General features: G+C 40.1%; 1 protein-coding gene and 1 long non-coding RNA gene across 3 annotated transcripts in view; one reads left to right on the forward strand and one right to left on the reverse strand.

Annotated features, from left to right (window-relative positions):
• The window catches only part of KCNAB1 (potassium voltage-gated channel subfamily A regulatory beta subunit 1), a 430,095-nt gene that overhangs the window by 308,795 nt on the left and 97,737 nt on the right, over positions 1 to 23,563 (reverse strand). The gene's annotated exons all lie outside the window — the stretch shown is intronic.
• Positions 12,034 to 21,725, forward strand: LOC108517267 (uncharacterized). The gene is made up of 3 exons (XR_001882056.1): positions 12,034 to 12,228; positions 20,305 to 20,364; positions 21,620 to 21,725. It is a non-coding gene; the product is annotated as an uncharacterized LOC108517267 (long non-coding RNA).

Genomic DNA, 23,563 nt, shown 5'->3' on the forward strand with positions numbered 1-23,563 from the left:
AGGAGGCCATATCTCTTAGAAATGTCAAAATGTTGTTTTATGTTTTACGCCGCCTTTCCTCAGCTGGACTGTAACTCCTTAACCCCAAGTCTTATGTTAAATCCAAAGCTAGGAAAATTTATTTTCAAGAACCATGAAGTCATAAAACGTGTCTATTGTAGGAAATATTTTTGGACAATGAAATACATCTTCCATTAGTCAATTAAGTTGTAAATGACCTCATTAGTGTGTATGTGTTTCTCATTCTTCTTTTTTTGATCTCCCTAACATGATGTATTTCCTGCAGCTTTCAAGTTTAAAAAGTACCTCGAGCTTGTGAAGCTGTTTTCCCCTCATCCCATCACAGGTGTTTTTTATCCCCTTTCTAAGCAAATCCCCTCCGTGAGGGGAAGAGACTCAAGTCTTCATGGATTTGGGGTACAGGAGACACAAAAGATGAAGAAGGTAGAGTTTGCTTTTATGAAACTTACATCCTATTCCAAGGACTGATATTAAATGAACAAATTTCAGAAATCGAGATACAAATTATGATAAATGCCATGAATGGAATAAACGGTAGGCTATAATTAAGAGCACGTGCAAAAGGGTGCCGTAGACAGTGTGGTGAGTGTGGGCTCTCCAAGGATTGCAGGTGCTACTGGTTGGATATTCCCAGAGGCCCCAGCGCTGAAAGCCACAGGTCAGAATGGGCTTTTCAACGTGGATGAGGTGGCAACCATCACAGAGTAGTGGCTGGAGAAGGAGACCCAGGTGAAGGGAAGAGAAATGGGGAAAGGTTGACCTCCTCTACAATTTGCTAAGGACTGACTCACTGCCTATCTGTTAAGAAGCTCCTGTGAACTACAACAACAGAATAGATTTCCTAAACAAGCATAGAGAAATACAAACTACTACCTTTGAGTTCATTTTTCTATCTTTACATTTAACATGAAAGGAAAGGCAATAAAAAGAAACACTGTGCTGCCCAAGGACCACAAAATACCCAAGAAAGAAGCAGAACGACAAATTTTATTATGACAAACTTATTATGTAGTCCACATTTGAATTCTATCAAGTTTGTCAGAACGACAAACTTATTATGTATTCCACATGCAAAACAGTGTGTACCTTCAAGACAGATCTGAGTATTAAATAAAATCCTCCAAATTTATTATGGTTTTTCTCACCAACACTTCTGATTAAAATGCTTGTTTCTCAATTGTCTTATCTCTGAGTACAAGTAATGATCTGCTCTTTTTTCCCCAAAGGTGTTGAAACTTAACGAACCTTAAGTTCCTTTAATTAATTAATTTCCTAGCAGCCTCAAGTCAAGGACTTATGTGATATGAAAGCGAAGTATTATTGTAGACATTTCTCACAGTAATAACCTCACTGTCAGGTAGCTGGCTTATAGCTTGAAGATTTATGCATAATTTCATATCTCAACATATTGTTCATTTTTCACAATTTTAGATCAGAGACAAGGATGTGCCAGTGAGCTGAATCAATGACACAACAAGCAATGCCATTTAGAAAAATTACTCATGTTATTCTAGAGTCAACTACTCAAAACTGGTAAGAAATTACAAACTTTCAGTCTAAACAATTAAGCTGAAAAGGCAAACTAAAACAAGGAGGCTATGAATCTAAAAGCTCTGACGTAATTGTAGAATCATTTGAATTCTATCAAACTGTCATTTTGGATCTGAGATTAAAGAAACGTTTTTTAGGTTTTGCTATTTGTCATTTGTTAGGGTCCAAACAGTGCCTTTAAGATCTCTCTGGGCTTGTTAAAAGGGATCCCACTTTTAAACATCCTGTTTTGTCTGTTTGGCCAGCCATGGACTCTCAGCTCACCTTCTTAGCTGTGGCTCTGACTTCCACCCTCCCAGACCAACGGTCTCATTCATCCTCTCAGTAGTCAGTCTGTCAGTCATTTACTTATCTATTCCACAAACGTCTATCCAATCCCTACTCTGGGCTAGCCTTGTTCTAGGAAATGAGCGTACAGAAAGGACAGAATAGGACAGAAAGAGCCCTGGTTCTGATGGCACCTGCACTGTGATGGGGAAGACAAACAGGAAACAAGTAAACCAAACTATTAAGAAAGTCACATCGGAGGTAAAAAAAAAAAAAAAAAAAAAGATCAGGAATGATTTGAAAATGGGGTGAAACGTTAGATTGAGTGTTCAAGAAAGGCCTCCTTGAGGATGTGATCTCTAACCTGAAGCACAAATGTTAAGAAAACAGCCACTTGGAGGAGGTGGGTAAAGCACTTCAGGCAAAGGAAAGCACACGTGCAAAGGCCCTGAGGTGGAAGAGAAAATAAACACAGTAGAGGTAGATGCAAAAAACTTCCAATTCCCCAGATCATTGTGTTTACAAGTTACAAAACAGTATGTATAGTTGAGTGGGGTGGGGGTGTTGTATTCAAAAGCAGGAGGGCTATTCCCCTAAATATCAACAGTCATTTCTAAAAAAAAAAAAACAAGGCAATTTTAATTCTCATTATTCCATTTCTTGTATTTTCTAATATTTCTTCAGTTAACACTAAGCTACTGATGTAATTAAAATCAGCTATTCTGAAAACCCTGTTTACTTTCTTAAGAACAATAAAATATAAATTGAAAGAAAAAAATGGCAATTTTATCCATTTAGTAAACTTAATTTAGATTTTTAAAATTCAAAATCTGAGATAATTCTAGACATACTGGACTGAAAATTTCATGCTATTGTCTATGAACGTACATTATTTATTTAGAAGTAATTCAAAGAAAATGATTTATATGAGGGGCTAAAACCAATAAACTCTTTTCAAGCTACTCTTTTCTAACCTTCCTCTTCAAACATTGTGTGTACTGAGGACAGTTGTCTACATGCATCCCTCCTTACCAAGAGCCTAGCCCCAGTCTCTGACCTCAGTTCGTCGCCTACCCTCAAGAGCAGTAACACTGCAATTCTGAAAAAAACGTTCTTTTAACTCAGTCTTTTACTAGATCCTATTTCCAAGACTTTTGTTGTATTTATTAAATTTAGTGTGTTGAAAACAACTAAGAAGTCATGCATGCCTAACTATAAAAGCTAGAATCCTACAGCCTTAGAGTAGGTATATAATTCCAGAAAATAAACAATTCTAGTTTTAGGCAGGTCTCTGCCAGCAACCAGACACCATGTTGACAGAGCACTGGAAGCAGCCATGCCAGAGGGCAGGCAGTGGCATCATTGGTAGACAAACAGAAGGAGGCTGGGAGATGAGGCAAGAAAAGAAGAAGTCTGCAGAATATGTTCACAGAGTTTTTAGGTAAGAGGCAATGCAAAGTATCAAGTTAATGTAATCAGTAGTTTGAGGGCATGTTTGTTTTCATCAACTGTTCAGCTGCTGCAGCACCCCCAAATGGCTGTTACGTTGGCAGTTCCCTCCACGGTCATAGACTTATGGCTCCCAAATTTGTCTCATCTTCATCATCATCTGAATGCTTCTCAAAATAGGAATTCTGGACACCACTCCCAGAGACCACGATTCAATAGGTGTGGGTTGAGCTTCAGAATCCATATTCTGTCAAATCTCCACCAGGCAATGTGACTAGGTTTGGGAGGCCTAGCTTTAAAAGAGCAAAACCGACAGGCCCTCAGTTTAGCCATGTATTCCAGAGGTGTAACTTTGCAGGAGTTGAATGGTAGTCAGCACCCAGAGCTGGTGCTCTCTTATGAAGTGAGAGATTTTCCAGCACAAAGAATCTTTTCAAATGAGCTGAAAAGAGTTTGGCATAAAGGATGCTTTACATTTCTAACCTGGCTGATCATCAGAATCGTTATAATTATTATTGTGATTATTGTTATTTTTTTTAAAATTCAGAGTCCCAGGCCACACCAGAGTCTGATTTAATATGTCTGGGATGAAGTCTTTGAATCTGCACTTTAACCATCTCCAGTGGGTAGTTTAGGGAACACGAGGTTTGGGAGCAATTGCTCTAGACTAGTAGCCCTAAAACTTTAGACTGTATATACCTTTTGGGTACTAATCAAATAAGCAACGTCATAGACCCCACCTTCAGAGATTCTGATTCTGTCATTTGGGGAAAGACTCAGGAATTTCTATTTTTGATGAGCAACTCAAGCAGTTATCTTGCAGAGAATTCAAGGACTGTCCCTCCAGAAACACTGATCCAGAACCACCACCCATCCCATCTCCTCTGCCTCATGCCACCAAGCTAACGGTAATCTGCACCTCACAGGAACCTCTCTTTCAAAAGTAAGAAGTAAAAGAATTTGCACTAATATTTCTTTAATGTACGCCATAGTAGGCATCCACCATGATGATGTGTTTTCATAAGCTCCAGGAAGACTTATCAAAAAGACCAAACATTTGGGTCAGCCACGTGAGTGACCAACCTCGAGGCTTCAACTGCACTGGGTAACACTGTCACCCAGGGAAGCTGAATGTGGACTGAGTTGGGAGGGAAAGGGTAATACATTACTGAAAAGGAAAGTCAAGTTTATGGCACTTTGTCAGGTACTGCTTAGTAGAGCAACATGAGACTATAGCCAGAAGATAGAGATGAAGGGCAAGATTTGAGAATGAAAGAGGTAGGACACAAAATAGGTGAAATGAAGGAAGAACCATGGTTGTGGTGCCAGATATGAATGAAGCAAGGTTGCTGGGTCCTCAGTCTTTTGTTGTGTAGGCCAAGTGGCACACAAGTGGATCAGCTTGATCAAAGAAGGTAAACGGCAAGCTTGAACGAGAGTAGAGAAACTGATGTGTACGAATTCAGCAGTTGCCCTTTCTACCAGCAAATAAAATTTTCTGAGGCATGACTTTGAATTTTGCACTCAAGGCTCATGGGTCAGAGTGAAACACTTAGCTGGCGAGGGATCCCAGTTCCCTCACCACAGCTATGTCACAATGTAACATGCTGCTCTTACTCATGGCTTTTGTTTAAAACTAGAAAATTCACATTTGATGGTGCTAATATACATGAAAAGAGAGAGATCACAGACAGTTATGGTCACATTTCTTGTTATAGCAAACTCTGGTATATGTTGACCTTTGATGTGAGTGAAGATATCAGGGGTCTATTTTCTGGGAGAAACATTAACTCTGTATATGTCTAACTAAGCCTGCTCTGTACGTGGACCTGTGTAGCTAAATGCAACTAGAGCAAATCACACAGCCATACTGATCAGCCTCACTTTAAATTCATGACATTAATCTTTAGGAGCCCCTAGCGGTACCCAGAAATCATACTCTGCTTCCCTAGTCCTTTCTTCTTCCCATTCTTCACACCTTGTCTTCCATCTTCAAACCCTCAGGACACCCCCAACCCATCCCCACTCCCAGCGTCGACCTCACTTCCTATTTTGCTAAGACATAGAAGGCATAGGAAGCTTCTTCTCATCCTACATACAAATGGGTGCCCATTTCGTCTTCCTTTCACCTATTCCTATGATTGAACTGTCCTACATCTAGGTAGGGTTAAGCCTTCCGCTTATGTTCCGGCTCCTAAAGTCTCTTGGGTACTTGTGGAAATTGCTGCAGCAGTTCTCTCTTCTCCTTCTTACAGTGTCAGGTTTCCTTTCTCTACAGGGTCTTTCCCATAGGCACACCGACACATTTGCCAGAGTTGATCATGCTCTCCTCCTTCAAGCATGGTCCTCATCTGGTTTCCAGGACACTCCCTCTCCTGGTTTTCTTCCTTCCTCACTGTCTGTTCCTCTCACTATTCAGTGCTGGTTCCTCTTCCTCTCCTCAACCCCAGCCCCTGGGGAATTCTTGGAATTCTTCTCTTCTCTGTCCGTGCTCACTCTCGGTGATCCACCCAGCCTCAGGATTATCAGAATCATCTATGAGCTGATGCCTCCCTCAGGTCCATCTCTAGCCCAGGTGTCTCTCGTAAACTCCAGAATCACATACCCAACAGCTTATATGACATCTCTGCTTGGGGTATAATGGTCATTTCCAGTTTTACAAGTCCAAAGTGAGCTCCTGCTCTTACTCCAGCTCTTTTCCCACAGTCTTCTTTCCTCAAGAAAAGGCAGTGCCACTCTTCCAGCATGTCAGGCTCCAAACTCTGGAGCCATCCTCGACACCTCTTTTTTGTTAATTCCTCAGATTCAATCTATCAGCAAGTCTTCCCAGCTCTTTCTTCAAGAGAGATCCAGAGCCTGACCACTCCTCACTGTCTCCACTATACTTCCCCTGCCTGGGCCACCTCATTCTGCATCTGAATGGCAGCAGGAGCTTAATAACAGGCCTCTCTGCTTTTGCCGTTGCTGGTCCTCATCCAAACCTTAGCCCCGTATGCTAAAACACTCTACTCATGCCTTCTCATCTCACTATGAGAGAAACCAAGAGCCCTTACAATAGCCTCCAAGGCTCTACTCAACCTGGCCTCTATCACCCCATTTGTATTGTTTCTTACTTCCTGCCCTCTCCCTCCAGCCTCACCTACCTCATTGCTGGTCCTTCAATTCATTGGACACACTCCTGTTTCCAGAGACCTCTGTATGGCTCATTTCCTATCTCCTTTGCGTCTTTATTTAGACAGCTTCTTCTCAGCAAGACCTTCCCGGACAGCCCTATTTGTAATTGCAGCCCCTTGTTCTCCCATATCCTCCATTCTGGTTTTATTTTTCTTCTTCTTGGCGCTTACCAATGTCTAATATGTTACATATTTAAATTGTTATAATGACAATGATTATTATTTTCTGTACTCTCGGCCACTCACAAAAGCTCCACAGGAGCAAGGACACTTATCTGTTTTATTCATTCCCATGTGTGCCTCAAATGGTGTCTAAAACAGTACCTGGCAGATTTCAGTGCAGAACTATTACTTGTTGAAAGAATCTGAGAGTTGGGCCTTGAGATTTCATACTTCTGCAAGGCATGGTCCATCCTCTAGAAGAGGTATAATAATCCACAGGTATAATAATCCAAGGTATCATAATCCACATGGCCTCTTAGCTCAAGGAAAGGAATTCAGAAAGGAAGGAAAAAAAATGAAAGAAAACTTTCTCTACTATTTCTGTGTTTTTCTGAAAATTGAATAGTTTTATGTTCTGATTTTATTTTTAGAATGGTGACTAAGGTATTTCAGTATTTCTGTATTACTACCAGCCCTTCATTCTTTCCAAATGCTTTATAAAACCTTAATAATACATTTTATTTTACAAATCACAGTCACAGATTAAAATTCCTATATGCTTGGGGAAAATATTATTGTCTCACTTTGAAGTGAAAAACCACCTTTGCATTTTTGCCTTGTGGACATCCACAAAGATAGGAAGAGTAATTCTATGCCTTCATCTGGCGTGGGCTTCTGTGCATTGATTAGTAGTAAAAGTTCTGGCCACATCCTTGCCCTCTTGGCCAAGCCTGAGTTTAGCTGGAAAATTGTGTTTATTCTTATAGATCAAGAAACAAAAAACTAATTGGCCTCCTTGCACAAAAGCATCGGGACAGAAGCAAATAAAAGCCTGTCTAAAGGTCTAGCTCCCTGGACTTTGAAATCCAAAACAGAAGTACAAGTAAGTATCTGGTATTTCTTTGTGGAAGGGCAAATTAACATTTGTCAGAATTCACTATAGTTTGATCTACATTTTAGCTTCATTTTCATATGTTCACCACCCATATAAAACAAATCTACATTTCTACTTAACCAATGAGGGTGAGGGTCTGTATGAAGGGAGGGGTTAAGAGGCAAATTATTCATCTAACTTCCTTTTTTCAGGTGGCTAATGCTTGCTATTACTTTCTAAGTAATACTATTTAGATAGTATTTAGATATTTAGACAGCTGAAGAAGTGTTTGATGTTGAGTAAGGGATACATGGGAAAATAACATTAGATTCAAAAACAATGTAATTATTAATGTTGACGAAAAGAGTCAAACTCTGTAAAATATGAGAAGAAATTTATTCTGTGCCAAATACGAATGACCATGGCCCATGACACAGCCCTCAGCCTGAGAACATGTGCCCAAGGTGGTCGGAGTACAGCTTGGTTTTATACATTTTAGGAAGGCATGAGACATCAATCAAATATAAGAAATACATTGATTTGGTTCAGAAAGGCAGGAGAACTCAAAGTACAGGCTTCCAGGCTATAGGTAAATTTAAACATTTTCTGGTTGGTAATTGGTTGAGTTTATCTGAAGACCTGGGATTAATGGAAAGGCATGTCTGGTTAAGGTAAAGGATTGTGGAGACCAGGTTTTATTGTGCAGAGGAATCACTCAGGTAGTAGACTTCAGAGAGCCGGTTGTAAAACGTTTCTTTTCAGACCTAAAAGGGTGCCTACCTCTTAGTTGATTATCTCCTGGAGCTGGGAAAGAAGGAAGGAAGGGAGGGAGGGAGGAAGGAAGGAAGGGAGGGAGGGAGGGGAGGGGAGGGGAGGTAGGTGATTCTCTACAGAATGTGGATTTTTCCCAGAAGAGACTTCGTAGGGCAATTTCAAGGCATGGCAAGGAAATATATTTTGGGGTAAAACATTTTTTTATTTTCTTCCTTGTTATGCCAGAGTCAGATTGGAAAGTAAGTCACGATATACAGAGTCAAATAAAACCCATCTGATGAGAATTTATGGTTTGTAGAGCATGACTCCCCAGACCCCTTAGATAGGAGTTTGGGCAAAATAAAGAATCAGAGCTTAGTCCTCATTAATATACAGGAAAAGAAAAGTAATCATATGTGATTACAGGTAATCCCAGCTTAACTGTGGTCAAAATGATGCAGGTCTTGAATATTGCTGTAATCAAACTGAAGATAAATCTGTAAGAGGAGGATGGGAAGGATACACCTGTGCACCAGAGCAAGAGGAGGAAAGAAAGCTATCATACCCCAAATCATCAACACAGAAGTCACAAACAGATCCATCTAAGAGTAAAAGGCAGTTTTCTCCGGAAGAAAGAAAAGAGGGAGGCTGAAGACTGTTTCTCCCAACAGATCCTCAGGATTTGCTGACTCTCTAAAGTGGGTGCATACAATTTTAATGCAAACTTTTTGTGAAAGTAAAGAAACGTTTTCACTGATATATACATACAGAAGATACACAATCATATGTAATTCTCACAAACACATCCTGCATCTACTACTTAAATCAGAGAGGTTCTGACTTCTTAAGAAAAACCACTTCCTGCATTCCTATTATTTATCTCATTATCCCTCTTGTTTACTTCATAGCACAAGCTGTATGTGTATATTTATTTAGATGTTGACATCTTTGTTCTCTCTCTCCCTCTCATATGTAAATTCCACAAGAAAAGCTCCTTGTCTATGTTTTATACCCAATGTCACTGTGTATTACACACAACAATCTATCTCTGAATAAATGCAGCCATATGTTGCTTAGTAACAGAGACACATTCTAAGAAATGTTAGTCAATTTGTCATTGTGTAAACATCATAGAGTGCACTTAAACAGACCTAAATGGCATAGCCCACTACACACCTAGGCTATATGGTACATCTCAAGGCTCCTAGACTACAAACCTGTGCAGCATGTTACTCTACTGAATACTGTAGGCAATTGTAACACAATGGTAAGTATTTGTGTATCTAAACATAAAAAGGTACAGCACAAATATAATCTTATGAGAGCATGATCATATATGTAGTCTGTCATCGCCTGAAGTGTCATTATGTGGTACATGACTGTTTTGTTAAATGAATACATAAATGGACACAAGGCCACAAATATGATAAAATGGTGCAGCCATTAAGAAACTTAAAACTGGATGGTAACAATTCTAGGTATTGTTTTGCCTTATGCTCTTTGGATGTCAAGCTTAGGTAATAAAGAATAAGCCTGTGAGCTTATCTTTACAAGTAGAACATTCAGCACCAGGACTGAAACATAATGAAACAATCAATAAACATGTGTGAGATGTCTAACTAAATGTTTTCCCATACTATACCAACTATTGCAGTTTGGGACACAGGTTCTTCCTACATTGGAATGTGGTCTTCTCTTAAAAAAAAAAAAAGGTTAAAATTATAATTGCAGGGTTTTCAATATCTTGCCACCCAAACAAATACCTCTAGGCACAGCTGCTATTTACCAACACCCAACTGGAGAGGAAGCGAGGAATTAGCACAGTCAAACCTGGAAGGTCTTTGATACATTTCTGCATTAATCCATTGTCCCTCTTCTCTGTACCCCTCTTTATACCCCTCATTTAAGACTTCTAGTGCCTACTGCTTTTCTGAGCCCATCTTCTTACCAGATTAGGAAATGACTCTACATCATTTTACTCCTCCATTGATTATACTTCAGGATGAATAAGTGTTGTCCTTTCCATTAATGCATCCAACATAATTGTGTCTCATCTTTTATCTGTAACCACATGATATGGTTTAAATTTGGGTCCCTGCCCAAATCTCCTGTCAAATTGTAATCCCCAAGGTTGGAGGAGGCGCCTGGTGGGAGGATATTAAACAGACCTAAATGGCATAGCCCACTACACACCTAGGCTATATGGTACATCTCAAGGCTCCTAGACTACAAACCTGTGCAGCATGTTTGGGCACAGATTTATCCTTTGCTATTCTCATGGCAATGAGTGAATTCTCACAGATCTGTGAGGTATGTAGCACCTCTCCCCACTCTCTTCCTCCTGCTCTGGCCATGTAAGCTGTGCCTGCCTTCCCTTTACCTTCCACCATAATTGTAAGTTTCCCAAGGCCTCCCCAGCCATGCTTCCTGTACAGCCTGCAGAACCATGAGCCAATTAAACCTCTTTTCTTTACAAATTACTCAGTCTCAGGTGTTTCTTTATAGCAGTGTGAGAATGAACTAATACACCATAGAAAGAAAATAGTCTTGTTCTTTTTAAAACAGAATCTCAAACCTCTCCCTCAAAAAGACTGTGTTCAGGGCTGAGACCCCTAAGAGGCTCCCGTTTACACACACAGAAGAGGCAAATGGTGCCTCTGGGGTATGTCTAGTGCCTTCTCCCCAGACTCCACGCTAGAACAACACCTTCTCTCTGTGTAGACCCTAGTCTCCGCTGGGGTTCAGGTATGTCATGGAACTCAGAGGCCAGCTTCCCCAGAATCTTGACAGTAGGAAATAACCAGCCTGCAAAGGGCCATGTGGGCATAGACAGAAAACTGGTCCTAGTGGGAGGAGAAATAGTGTGGTCAGAAGAGGACAGCGATCCTGAGAATCACCTAGTGGCTATCACTGAGATTTTTCTCTGATCTATCCCCCATTGACTCCAACCTAGGTCAAGAGTAAGAAAGGCCTGGAACTCAACCTGAGCAAACTATTTCATTTAAGACTCTGTAAACCTTTGGAGCCTTTCAGTGGAGGGCAACATGAGAAGGAGAGGTGCCCTCCCCACTTCCCACCTCCGAGCTCTAGTGCACTTGCAGTGGTCTCTAGTGGAGCATGATAGAACTCCGAAGAGGCAGGCTAGCGAGGAGGAAGAAATAGCAGACGCTGTGTGAAGGCTGACCAGGCTTGCTTTTGACCACACATGAGATACAGGGACTTCCAGAAATGCTTGAGGAAACAACACAGAGTTGGGATCTGTAACAGTCAAATGGAGGCAAAACCATCAACTGCTGCTCCTATGTTCAAAGCATATGGTGGGGCTGCAGACAAGAAGTATGTGGCTTTTTGTGAATCACAACATCTAAGGTTTCAGCTACATCCCACCTCCTAACCAGCACTTGCTTCTTTTCTCCTCTCACCTTCACCTGAAGACTGTGCACTATCTGAGGGCAAGGACAGCGTCTGACTTCCCACCGACGCAGTCACTGCCAAGGGGAGGGGCTCAATACAGATGTGTGGAATAGAATGAATGAACAGAGGAATGGAATTGAACCAATTTGGTACAAGAAATTATTGTGCAAAATTTTAAGGTGGAAGACATTTCTGATGTTTACTTTCAACGTATGCAAAAAGAAGGTAAGTTTAAAATTGGATCCTACCAGTTATCTGCTCTCTCTTCCCGTGCCTCTAGGATTCCACTGCTAAATGTGCAGATAATTCCCATATTCATTGCTGACTCAGTGTCTCTTTCTGACCTTGTATTGATGACATGGCAGAAAGGGCTGGAGGAGGAAAAGCCATGTCTAAGCAGAACAGCTCTGTACAAGGAGGTCCCTCCTTAAGCACAGTTTGCCTAAACAGCTCTGAACCGGGATGGTGTCCTAAAAGGACGTTTCTGGGGTTTGGGGTGAGAACTTGCCACTGTGCCTGCTAGTGGGGGCCATGAGCTTGTTACATGAAGAGGAGAATCATTTGGTGAGTGACTGGGGTTTATGTTTAAGCATCCCTGTTTACTAACTGCATGAGCAGGAACAAATTTCCTAACTCTGAGTCTCATTTGCCTTCTTTCCTGAAATATAATAATGTCGACTTTACCTATATCACCTATTGTTGAATCAAACAAGAGAATCATATACTAATTTGCATATAAAAATAGTACACACACACTGGATTCAGACTATCCTGAGAAAGACAATTCTCACTGAAATTGGAGAGAAATCTTTTTTAGTTGCTTGGAATTGTCCCACTTTGTTGCAACAGTGATTGTGATTCCAAACACTTTTCTTTCTAAGTTGAACTTTCAGGGCCAATTAAACATCTTTGAGAACAATGTCCTTTGTCTTTGCTTTTTAAATTAGTTTCATTCTTGCAACTGGCCAGTCATTTCAGTACTAAATCAAAACGAGTTCATGTTGTAAAAGAATAAAAAAGAACTTTTTCCTTGCATTAGTTACTGATCAGCGGAATAATGGCCTACATTTGTTCACACAAAGACCTAATGGATAACTTTTTAAAAACAACATTGTGACCAAGAAGTACTTAGATTTAGAAACCATTAAATATTACAGAATAGAATAACCCAAAAGCACTTAATCATCCTGTAGCTTTGTAAAAAATCTATAGTTGGAATTCACTCTTCATATGCTTTTATTTCTATACAATCCCCACAAGCTCCGGGCTCTGTGCTTTTTACTTTTAGTAAATGTTTATCCCTTATGTCTGTGTCATAGTCCACCATGGTTTGATTTGCCCCAAAGTCAAAATACTCTCTTAATCATTGTGCACAGAATTAATCAAGACTGACAGGACTATTAATGGTGCTTATCACTTACAAGAGAGAGAGGAGGAGGGCTGGGCTTGGCTGCAGGGTGTTTTCTGAAACCGGAATAAAAGGATCACCGCCAAAACATGGAAAGTTGTTCACAAGCTTTGCAGATGAGCTTTTCTTTTCTTTTTTCCTTTTTTTGATTTCAATAGGTTTTTGGGGAACAGGTGGTGTTTGGTTACATGAATAAGTTCTTTAGTGGTGATTTCTGAGATTTTTGTCTGTTAACTCTGCTGATATTTCTTTTGCTGTGCAGGAGCTTTTAGTTTAATTAAGACCCATCTATTTCTCTTTGTTTTGGTGCATTTGCTTTTGGGTTCTTGGTCACGAAGTCTTGCCTAAGCCAATGTCTAGAGGGGGTTTTTGATGTTATCTTCTAGAATCTCTATGGTTTCAGATCTTAGATTTAAGTCTTTGATCTATCTTGAGTTGATTTTTGTATAAGGTGAGAGATGGGCATCTAGTTTCATTCTTCTAACATGTGGCTAGCCAATTATCCCAGCACCATTTGTTGAATAGGATATCCTTTCCTCACTCTGTGTTTTAATTTGCTTTGTCAAAGATCAGTTGACTGTATTTGGCTTTATTTCTGGGTTCTCTATTCTGTTCCACTGGTCTATGTACCAATTTTTATACCAGTATCATGCTGTTTTGGTGACTGTGGCCTTACAGTATAGTTTGAAGTCAGGTAATGTGATGCCCCTAGATTTGTTTCTTTTGCTTAGTCTTGCTTTGGCTCTGTGGGCTCTTTTTTGGTTCCATATGAATTTTTGGATTTTTTTTTCTAGTTCTATGAGAAATGATAGTGGTGTTTTGATGGGAATTGCATTGAATTTGTAGATTGCTTTGGGCAGTATGGTCATTTTCACAATACTGAATCCATGAGCATGGGATGTGTTTCCATTTGTATGTCATCCATGTTTTCTTTCAGCAGTGTTTCGTAATTTTCCTTGTAGAGGTCTTTCATGTCCTTAGTTAGGTATATTCCTATGTATTTTATTATTATTATTATTTTTTGCAGCTATTGTGAAAGGAGTTGAGTTCTTGATTTGATTCTCAGCTTGGTCGCTGTTGGTATACAGCAGAGCTACTGATTTGTGTGCATTAATTTTGTATCCTGAAACTTTGCTGAATACATTTCCCAGTTCTAGGAGCTTTCTGGATGAGTTTTTAGGTTTTTCTAGGTATACAATCATATCATCAGCAAACAGTGACAGTTTGACCTCCTCTTTACCAATTTGGATGCCCTTTATTTCTTTCTCTTGTCTGATTGCTCTGGCTAGGACTACCAGTACTAGGTGTTGAGTAGAAGCGGTGAAAGTGGGCATCCTTGTCTAGTTCCAGTTCTCAGGATGAATGCTTTCAAATTTTCCCTGTTCAGTATCATATTGGTTGTAGGTTTGTCATAGATGGCTTTTATTACCTTAACGTATGTCCCTTCTATGCTGATTTTGCTGAGGATTTTAATCATAAAGGGATGTTGGATTTTTGTCAAATGCTTTTTTTGCATCTATTGAGATGATCATGTGATTTTTGCTTTTAATTTTGTTTGTGTGGTGTATCACATTTGTTGACTTGTATATATTAAACCATCCCTGCATCCCTGGTTTGAAACCCACTTGATCATGGTAAATTATCTTTTTGATATGTTGTTCAATTTGGTTCACTAGCATTTTCTTTGAGGATTTTTGCATCTATGTTTATCAGGGATATTGGTTTGCAGTTTTCTTTTTTTGTTATATCCTTCCCTGGTTTTGGCATTAGGGTGATTCTGGCTTCATAGAATGATTTAGGGAGGATTCCCTCTTTCTCTATCTTTTGGAATAGTGTCAATAGGATTGGTACTAATTCTTCTTTGAATGTCTGATAGAATTCAGCTGTGATTTGGTCTGGTCCTGAACTTTTTTTTGTTGACAATTGTTAAATTACCATTTCAATCTCACTGCTTGTTATTGTTATGTTCACAGATTCCATATCTTCCTCATTTAATCTAGGAGGGTTGTTTCTCCAGGAATTTCTCCATCTCCTCTAGGTTTTCTAATTTATGCATGTAAATGTGTTCATAGCAGCCTTGAATAATCTTTTGTATTTATGTGGTATGAGCTGTAATATCCCCCGTTTCATTCCCATTGGAGCTTATTTGGATCTTCTTTCTTCTTGGTTAATCTCTCTAATGGTCTATCAATTTTATTTATCTTTTCAAAGAATCAGCTTTTTGTTTAATTTACCTTTTGTATTTGTGTTGTTGTTGTTTATTTCAATTTCATTTAGTTCTGCTCTGATCATCGTTATTTCTTTTATTTTCTTTTTTGCTGGTTTGGGTTTGAATTGTCCTTGTTTCTCCAGTTCTGTGAGGTAAGAACTTAGATTGTCTAATTGTGCTCTTTTAGACTTGTTGGTGTAGGCATCTAATGCTATGAACTTTCCTCTTAGCACTGCTTTTGCTGTATGCCAGAGGTTTTGACAGGTTTTGTCACTATTATTATTCAGTTCAAAGAATTTTTTAATTCCCATCTTGATTTCATTGTTGACCCAATAATCATTCAGGATCAGGTTATTTAATTTCCATATATTTGCATGATTTTGAGGGTTCCCTTTGGAGTTGATTTCCAATTTTATTCCACTGTAGTCTGAGAGAGTACTTGATGAAATTTCAATTTTCTTAAATTTGCTGAGACTTGTTTTGTGACCTATAATATTATCTATCTTGGAGAATGTTCCATGTGCTGATGAATAGAATGTATATTCTGCAGTTGTTGGGTAGAATGTTCTATAAATACATCTGTTAAGTCAATTTGCTGTAGGGCATAGTTTAAGTCCATTGTTTCTCTGTTGACTTTCTGTCTTGATGACCTGTCTAGTGCTGTCAGTGGAGTGTTAGAGTCCCCCCCTATTAGAGTGTTGCTATCTAGCTCATTTCTTAGGTATAGTAATAATTGTTTTATAAATTTGGGAGCTCCAGTGTTAGATGCATATATATTTAGAATTGTGATATTTTCTTGCTGGACTAGTTCTTTAATCATTATACAGTACTCCTCTTTGTCTTTTTTAACTGATGTTGCTTTAAAGTTTGCTTTGTCTGATAGAAGAATAGCTATTCTTGCTCACTTTTAGTGTCCATTTGCAGGGAATATCTTTTTCCTACCTCCTCCCTTCACCTTAAGTTTATGTGAGTCCTTATGTGTTAGGTGAGTCTACAGAAGATAGCAGAAATTTGGTTGGTGAATTCTTACCCATTCTGCCATTCTGTATCTTTTAAGTGGAGCATTTTAGGCTATTTACATTCAATGTTGATATTGAAATGTGAGGTACTATTCTATTCATCATGCTTTTTGTTGCCTGAATACCTTATTTTGTTTTGGTTTTTCATTGTGTTATTGTTATATAGGTCCTGTGAGAATTATGCTTTAAGGAGATGCTATTCTGATATATTTTGAGGATTTGTTTCAAGATTTAGTGCTCGTTCTAGCAGTTCTTACAGTGCTGGCTTGGTAATGGCAAATTCTCTCAGTGTTTGTTTGCCTGGAAAAGACTGTATCTTTTCTTCATTTATGAAGCTTAGTTTTGCTGGACACAAAACTCTTTCTTTTTTTTTGAGATGGAGTTTCACTCTTGTCGCCCAGGCTGGAGTGCAATATCGCAATCTCGGCTCACTGCAACCTCTGCTTCCCAGATTCAAACAATTCTTCCACCTCAGCCTCCCAAGTAGCTGGGATTACAGGTGCCCACCACCATATCTGGCTAATTTTTGTATTTTTAGTGGAGATGGGGTTTCACCATGTTGACAGGCTGGTCTCAAACTCCTAACCTCAGGTGATCCACCCACCTCGGCCTCCCAAAGTGCTGAGATTACAAGCATAAGCCTCTACCAGGCCCAGCCACAAAATTATTGACCGATAATTATTTTGATGAAGAAGGCTAAAGATAGGACCCCAATCCCTTCTATGGTTTCTGCTGACAAATCTGCTGTTAATCTGATAGGTTTTCCTTTATAGGTTACCTGATGCTTTTTCCTCACAGCTCTTAAGATTCTTTCCTTCAATATTATGTCATTAATTTAGATTCAGTGCTATCCCCATCAAGCTACCACTGACTTTCTTCACAGAATTGGAAAAAAACTACTTTAAAGTTCATATGGAAACAAAAAAGAGCCCACATTGCCAAGACAATCCTAAGCAAACAAAACAAAGCTAGAGGCATCATGCTACCTGACTTCAAACTATACTACAAGGCTACAGTAACCAAAACAGCATGGTACTGGTACCAAAACAGAGATATAGATCAATGGAACAGAACAGAGCCCTCAGAAGTAACACCACACATCTACAACCATCTGATCTTTGACAAAACTGACAAAAACAAGAAATGGGGAAAGGATTCCCTATTTAATAAATAGTGCTGGGAAAACTGGCTATCCATATGTAGAAAGCTGAAACTGGATCCCTTCCTTACACCTTATACAAAAATTAATTCAAGATGGATTAAAGACTTCAATGTAAGACCTAACACCATAAAAACCCTAGAAGAAAACCGAGGCAATACCATTGAGGACATAGGCATGGGCAAAGACTTTATGACTAAAACATCAAAAGCAATGGTGACAAAAGCCAAAATAGACAAATGGGATCTAATTAAACTAAAGAGTTTCTGCACAGCAAACGAAACTATCATCAGAGTGAACAGGCAACCTACAGAATGGGAGAAACTCTTTGCAATCTACCCATCTGACAAAGAGCTAATATGCAGAATCTATAAAGCACTTAAACAAATTTACAAGAAAAAATCAAACAACCCCACCAAAAAGTGGGCAAAGGATATGAACAGACCCTTCTCAAAAGAAGACATTTATGCAGCCAACAGACACATGAAAAAATGCTCATCATCACTGGTCATCAGAGAAATGCAAATCAAAACCACAATGAGATACCATCTCACACCAGTTAGAATGGCGATCATTAAAAGTCAGGAAACAACAGGTGCTGGAGAGGATGTGGAGAAATAGGGATGCTTTTACACTGGTGGTGGGAATATATATTAGTTCAACCATTGTGGAAGACAGTGTGGCAATTCCTCAAGGAAACTAGAAATACATTTGACCCAGTTATCCCATTACTGAGTATATACCCAAATGATTATAAATCATGCTACTATAAGGACATATGCATGCATATAGTATTACAGCACTATTCACAATAGCAAAGACTTGGAATGAACCCAAATGTCCATCAATGATTGACTGGATGAAGAAATTGTGGCACATATACACCATGGAATACTATGCAGCCACAAAAAAGGATGAGTTCACGTCCTCTGCAGGGACATGGATGAAGCTGGAAACCATCATTCTAAGCAAACTATCACAAGGATAGAAAACCAAACACCACATATTCTCATTCATAGGTGGGAGTTGAACAATGAGAACACATGGACACAAGGCAGGGAACATCACACGCTGGGGTCTGTTGGGGGGTTAGGGGCTGGGGGAGGGATAGTATTAGGAGAAATAACTAATGTAAATGACAAATTGATGGGTGCAGCAAACCACCATGACACAGGTATACCTATGTAACAAACCTACATGTTGTTCACATGTGTCCTAGAACTCAAAGTATAATAATAATAACAATAAAAAGATTATTTCCTTCGTTTTTGACTTTAGATAACCTGAGGACTATGTGCTCAGGTGATGACATTTTTGTGATGAATTTCCCATGTTTTTTGAGCTTCTTGGATTCGCATGTCTAGATCTCTAGCAAGGCTGGGAAGTTTTCCTCAATTATTCCCTCAAATATGTTTTCCAAACTTTTAGATTCCTCTTCTTTCTCGGGAACACCAATTATTCTTAGTTTTGAATATTTAACATAGTCCTAAATTTCTTGGAGGTTTTGCTCATTTTTTAAATTCTTTTTTCTTTGTCTTTGATGGATTGGGTTAATTCAAAAACCTTGTCTTCAAGCTCTGAAGTTCTTTCTTCTGCTTGTTTGATTCTATGCTGAGAATTTCCAGTGCATTTTGCATTTCTCTAAATGTGTCCTTGATTTCCAGAAATTGTGACTCTTTTTTATTTATGTTCTCTATTTCACTGAAGAAGTTTCCTTTCATACCCTGTATCATGTTTTGGATTTTTTTTAAGCTGGACTTCACCTTTTTCTGGTGCCTCCTTGGTTAGCCTAATAATTGACTTTCTGAATCCTTTTTCTAGCAATTAAGAGATTTTTTTCTTGGTTTGGATTCACTGCTGGTGAGCTGGTATGATCTTTTCGGGGTGTAAAGATCCTTGTTTTGTCATATTACCAGAATTGTTTTTCTGATTCCTTCTCATTTGGGTAGACTGTGGGAGGGAAGACCTGGGATTCAAGGGCTGCTGTTCAGGTTCTTTTGTCCCACAGAGTGCTCCCTTGATGTGGTGTTCTCCCCCTTCCCCTAGGAGTGGGGCTACCTGAGAGTCAAACTGCAGTGATTTATTTTATTTTTTGCTGTTCTGGGTCTAGCCACCCTGCAGAGCTACGGGACTCCAGGCTGGTACTGGAGAGTGTCTGCAAAGAGTCCTGTGATGTGATCCATCTTCAGGTCTTGCAGCCGTGGATACCAGCACCTGCTTCAGTGGAGGTAGCAGGGGAGTGAAGTGGACTCTGTAAGTGTCCTTGGTTATGTTTTTGTTTAGTGTGCTGCTTTTCTGTTTGTTGGCCGCCAGGCAGGAGGTAGCGCTTTTTAAGAGCGCATCAGCTGCAGTCCTATAGGGAGGATGCAAACTTGCCCTAAGGACACCTGGTTAAGTATTCAGGTTTCTCAGGTGGTGGGCAGGGCTATAGAGCTACCAAGAGATTATAACCTTTGTCTTCAGCTACCAGGGCAGGTAGAGGAGGACCACCAGTTAGGGGCTGGAATAGGCATGTCTGAGCTCAGCCTCTCCTTTGGCAGGGCTTGCTGTGGCTGCTGTGGGGGATGGCAGTGTGGTTGCCAGTCCAGTGGAGTTATATTCGCAGGGGGATTATGGCTGCCTCTGCTGAGTCATTCAGGTCATCAGGGAAGTGGGGAAAAGCCAGCAGTCGTTGGCCTTACCCCACTGTCACACAGCCCACAGTCCTAAAGGCTGTTCTACCACTCCCACCGTGCCCCCACAACAGCACCGAGTCTGGCAACCGGTGACCAGGGCTGAGAACCTGCCCCAGACCACGAGCCTCCCTGTGAAGAAAGCACGCCAATTCAGTTTTTCCGCATCTCAGGGATCCTGCAGCAGTGATTCTGTTCCTTGAAAGGGCTTGTGGATTCTCTCAGCTTTTCTGGTAAGTTCCTGTGGTAGTTCCTGGAGCAAGTTTATGATTTGATTCTCCACATACCACTCAGTGCAGGACTGCCTCCTGTTTGCCATCTTAATCTCTAGACTGGAGATTTTCAATGCCTGATACTGGCGTTACCTGTTCCAAGTAACTGGAGGTACACAACTCCCTGTTGTAAATGGGACATTATAACCAGATTGTTTCCAGAGACACCATAACAGGTATTTGCCATCTCCTGGAGGGAAGCACAGGCATGTTAAATAATGAGCACTCTTTCTATATCAATAAAAAATACCAAAGCAGCTCTGAGATTTGTACATTTTAAAAATGACAAGAAGAAAATAAGCTCTATAGTCTCTATACCCCTGGAACTCAAGTAAGAAAAGAGTTCCTGATTTTCTTTGTTCATACTAACATAGTGGAAATGCAATGATTTCAAAAGAACAAAAATCTCTGACAGTGAATGAGCTCATCAGGACAGGCTCTTTTACTCAGGTCTTCAAAAGTTTTTTTTTTTTTTTTTTTTTTTTTTTGAGATACGGAGTCTTACTCTGTCGCCCAGGCTGGAGTGCAGTGGCGCCATCTCAGCTCACTGCAAGCTCTGCCTCCCGGGTTCAGGACATTCTCCTGCCTCAGCCTCCCGAGTAGCTAGGACTACAGGCGCCTCCCACCGCGCCTGGCTAATATATATATATAATTTGTTTTTTTGTATTTTTTTAGTAGAGATGGGGTTTCACCTTGTTAGCCAGGATGGTCTCGATCTCCTAACCTCGTGATCCACCTGCCTCAGCCTCCCAAAGTGCTGGGATTACAGGTGTGAGCCACCGTGCCCGGCCAAGAAAGTCATTTTTAAAACTAGGGAAACAAATTTTGTTCATATATCACTCTAGTTTCCTGACTGCATGTCTCAAAACATAATGTTACATGAAACTTTAAATCATACTAACTTTGCTGTTGTTGTTGTTGTTGCTGTTGTTAACATATTTGGAAAAGAGAGGCCAAAGTAATAATAATCATGTCACGCAAATTAATAGCACAATATCTGGGTTGCAACTTTTACAGCTTCATCAGAACTGGAACCAGATGCACATTATTTTTGCTGACTCTGAAAAATATTATTGTACTTTCCCTGAACATAGCAATGGAGTCTGTTCGACGTGCAGAAATCTGCAGCATCATTACCTTGGGTGTAAAATGCTGTTTTCATGCCTTTGGCAAACATCAGTCACCTGGCCTTGACACTCTAATTTCATCTCTACAGCTTGCCTTGCCATTGTCAACAAATGGTAGTGATTACACTCACAAGGTTCCACTCTGGTTGAAAACAAAATAAGCCTCTGAACGAATAAGCATGTGCTCCCCCAGGTTCATCATGTAAAATCTAAAATCACTTTATACTGGGGATGCTGATGGAAAGAATTCAGGTGCTGAACAAACAGATGTGGGCTTAAACTCTGCTCCACCACCCTCATGCTGGGCAACTGGCAGCAGTTTTCTCAATTTCTTTGACAGTCAATTTCCACATCTGTCAAGCAGGACTAAAACTACCTAATTTGTCCAGAAGTGGGGAATTTAAAGGAGAAAGTGAGTTAAAAACCCAGTGTCTGGCACTAAGTAGGGACTACTGAATGTTACTCTTGCCCCCATCCCACCCTATCTTCCCCCAGAGTCTACTCTGCCCCATTCATGCACAGGGTTAGTACTAGACAATCTTTCTTAACAACAGTTTTGTCAAATGTTATTCATTCTAGTTTGGGGGGAAAACTGAAGGACCAGATAAACAAGTTATCTAGCTTATTTCCAACCATCTCTTCAGTGCCTAGAACTGTTCACAAAACATTTAGGCACTCAGAAAACATTTGAAGAATGATGGAATGTAACTGCAAGCCCAGGTTCTGGGCATAAGTCATGGAGAGTTATAGGTTTTGTTTGACTCCCACCTCTCCCATTAATATCTGAATACATTCTGCAAGTTACCTAACTTCCATAGCTTCTCTTTTCTCATCTCAAAAAAAAATGAGCTAACAGTCCCTACTTCTCAGAATTGTTATAAAGATTAAATGAAATAATGTAGAAAACATACTTAGCCTATCATGAAGTAAGCACTCAGAAATGAGAACAATTACAATTTAGTTTCTCTTACAATAATTATGATTACCTGTTAAACAATTGACTCATAGGTAATACGTTTAAAGAAAGAGTAATGCTAGAGGTGGATAGAGGAATAGACTTTTCCAAAGAAGACTGTACACCCTGAAAGACCAGAGTGTGAAGATCCTGCTTGTGGTGGGTGTCACTTACTCTGCTGACATGGTCACAATTTTGCACTATTTACAAAGTGACAGGGTTTATGCTCCAGTAGCACCTCTCACCACCTTCCCTCTTGCCCTATCCATGTGACACACTTTCAGAACCTTGCCTCCCTCAAGCTCCTCCTGTCCCAGACGTGCATCCTTGCAGTTCCTGTGCCTGAAGTGCTCGCCTCCCCTCTGTGCCTACTCTTCTGATTTCAACCCAATCATCACTTCCTGGAGGTCCTCCCTGCTTAGGTCAGACCTCTGCAATAAACTCTAGGAGTCAGAAGTGTCATCCGTTGCCACCTGGTAGTGGGTGTGAGTTTACAATCATTTGTCTGCTTGTCTCCCATCACATCCCCCACGTAGCCAGTAGGATCCAGGAGCACCTCCCACCAATCTGTTTCTGCTCCATTGTAGCTATCTCTAAAGCCTGGCCTACAGCCTGCACATAGTAGGGATTTCATAATTAGCTCTTGATTGTGGAATGACTGAAGGAGAAACAGCATTTTTTTATTCATAAAAGAAATCTACCCCATTATCTTTCACAGTATCTGAAACCATCAGTTTTATTCCTTTGAGGATTTTCAAGTTTTCTAGAGAGATCAATAAACTGAAAATACCCCTGGGAAAGGTTAGAAAACTTTTCTCCACTTGGACTTGAGTGTTCCAGGTGAAGAATATACTGCCTGTTCCCTGGTCTACACACAGCCTGTTCTTTCTATCACTCCATCTCCTATAGCTGCATCTACAGGATGAATTACCACTAAAACCGGGAACCGGGAAGATGCATGATTCACTGAACTAACATGGTGGGGGATCATGAAGTTTCCTTACAAGGCTTCCTTGCACCCCAGAAAAGAGCTCATCAGTATCATCAGATACCTGAAATCTGGAGGACAAAACTCTCT

This window comes from Rhinopithecus bieti, unplaced genomic scaffold (assembly GCF_001698545.2).
Source record: "Rhinopithecus bieti isolate Rb0 unplaced genomic scaffold, ASM169854v2 scaffold_2454, whole genome shotgun sequence".
NCBI lineage: Eukaryota > Metazoa > Chordata > Mammalia > Primates > Cercopithecidae > Rhinopithecus > Rhinopithecus bieti.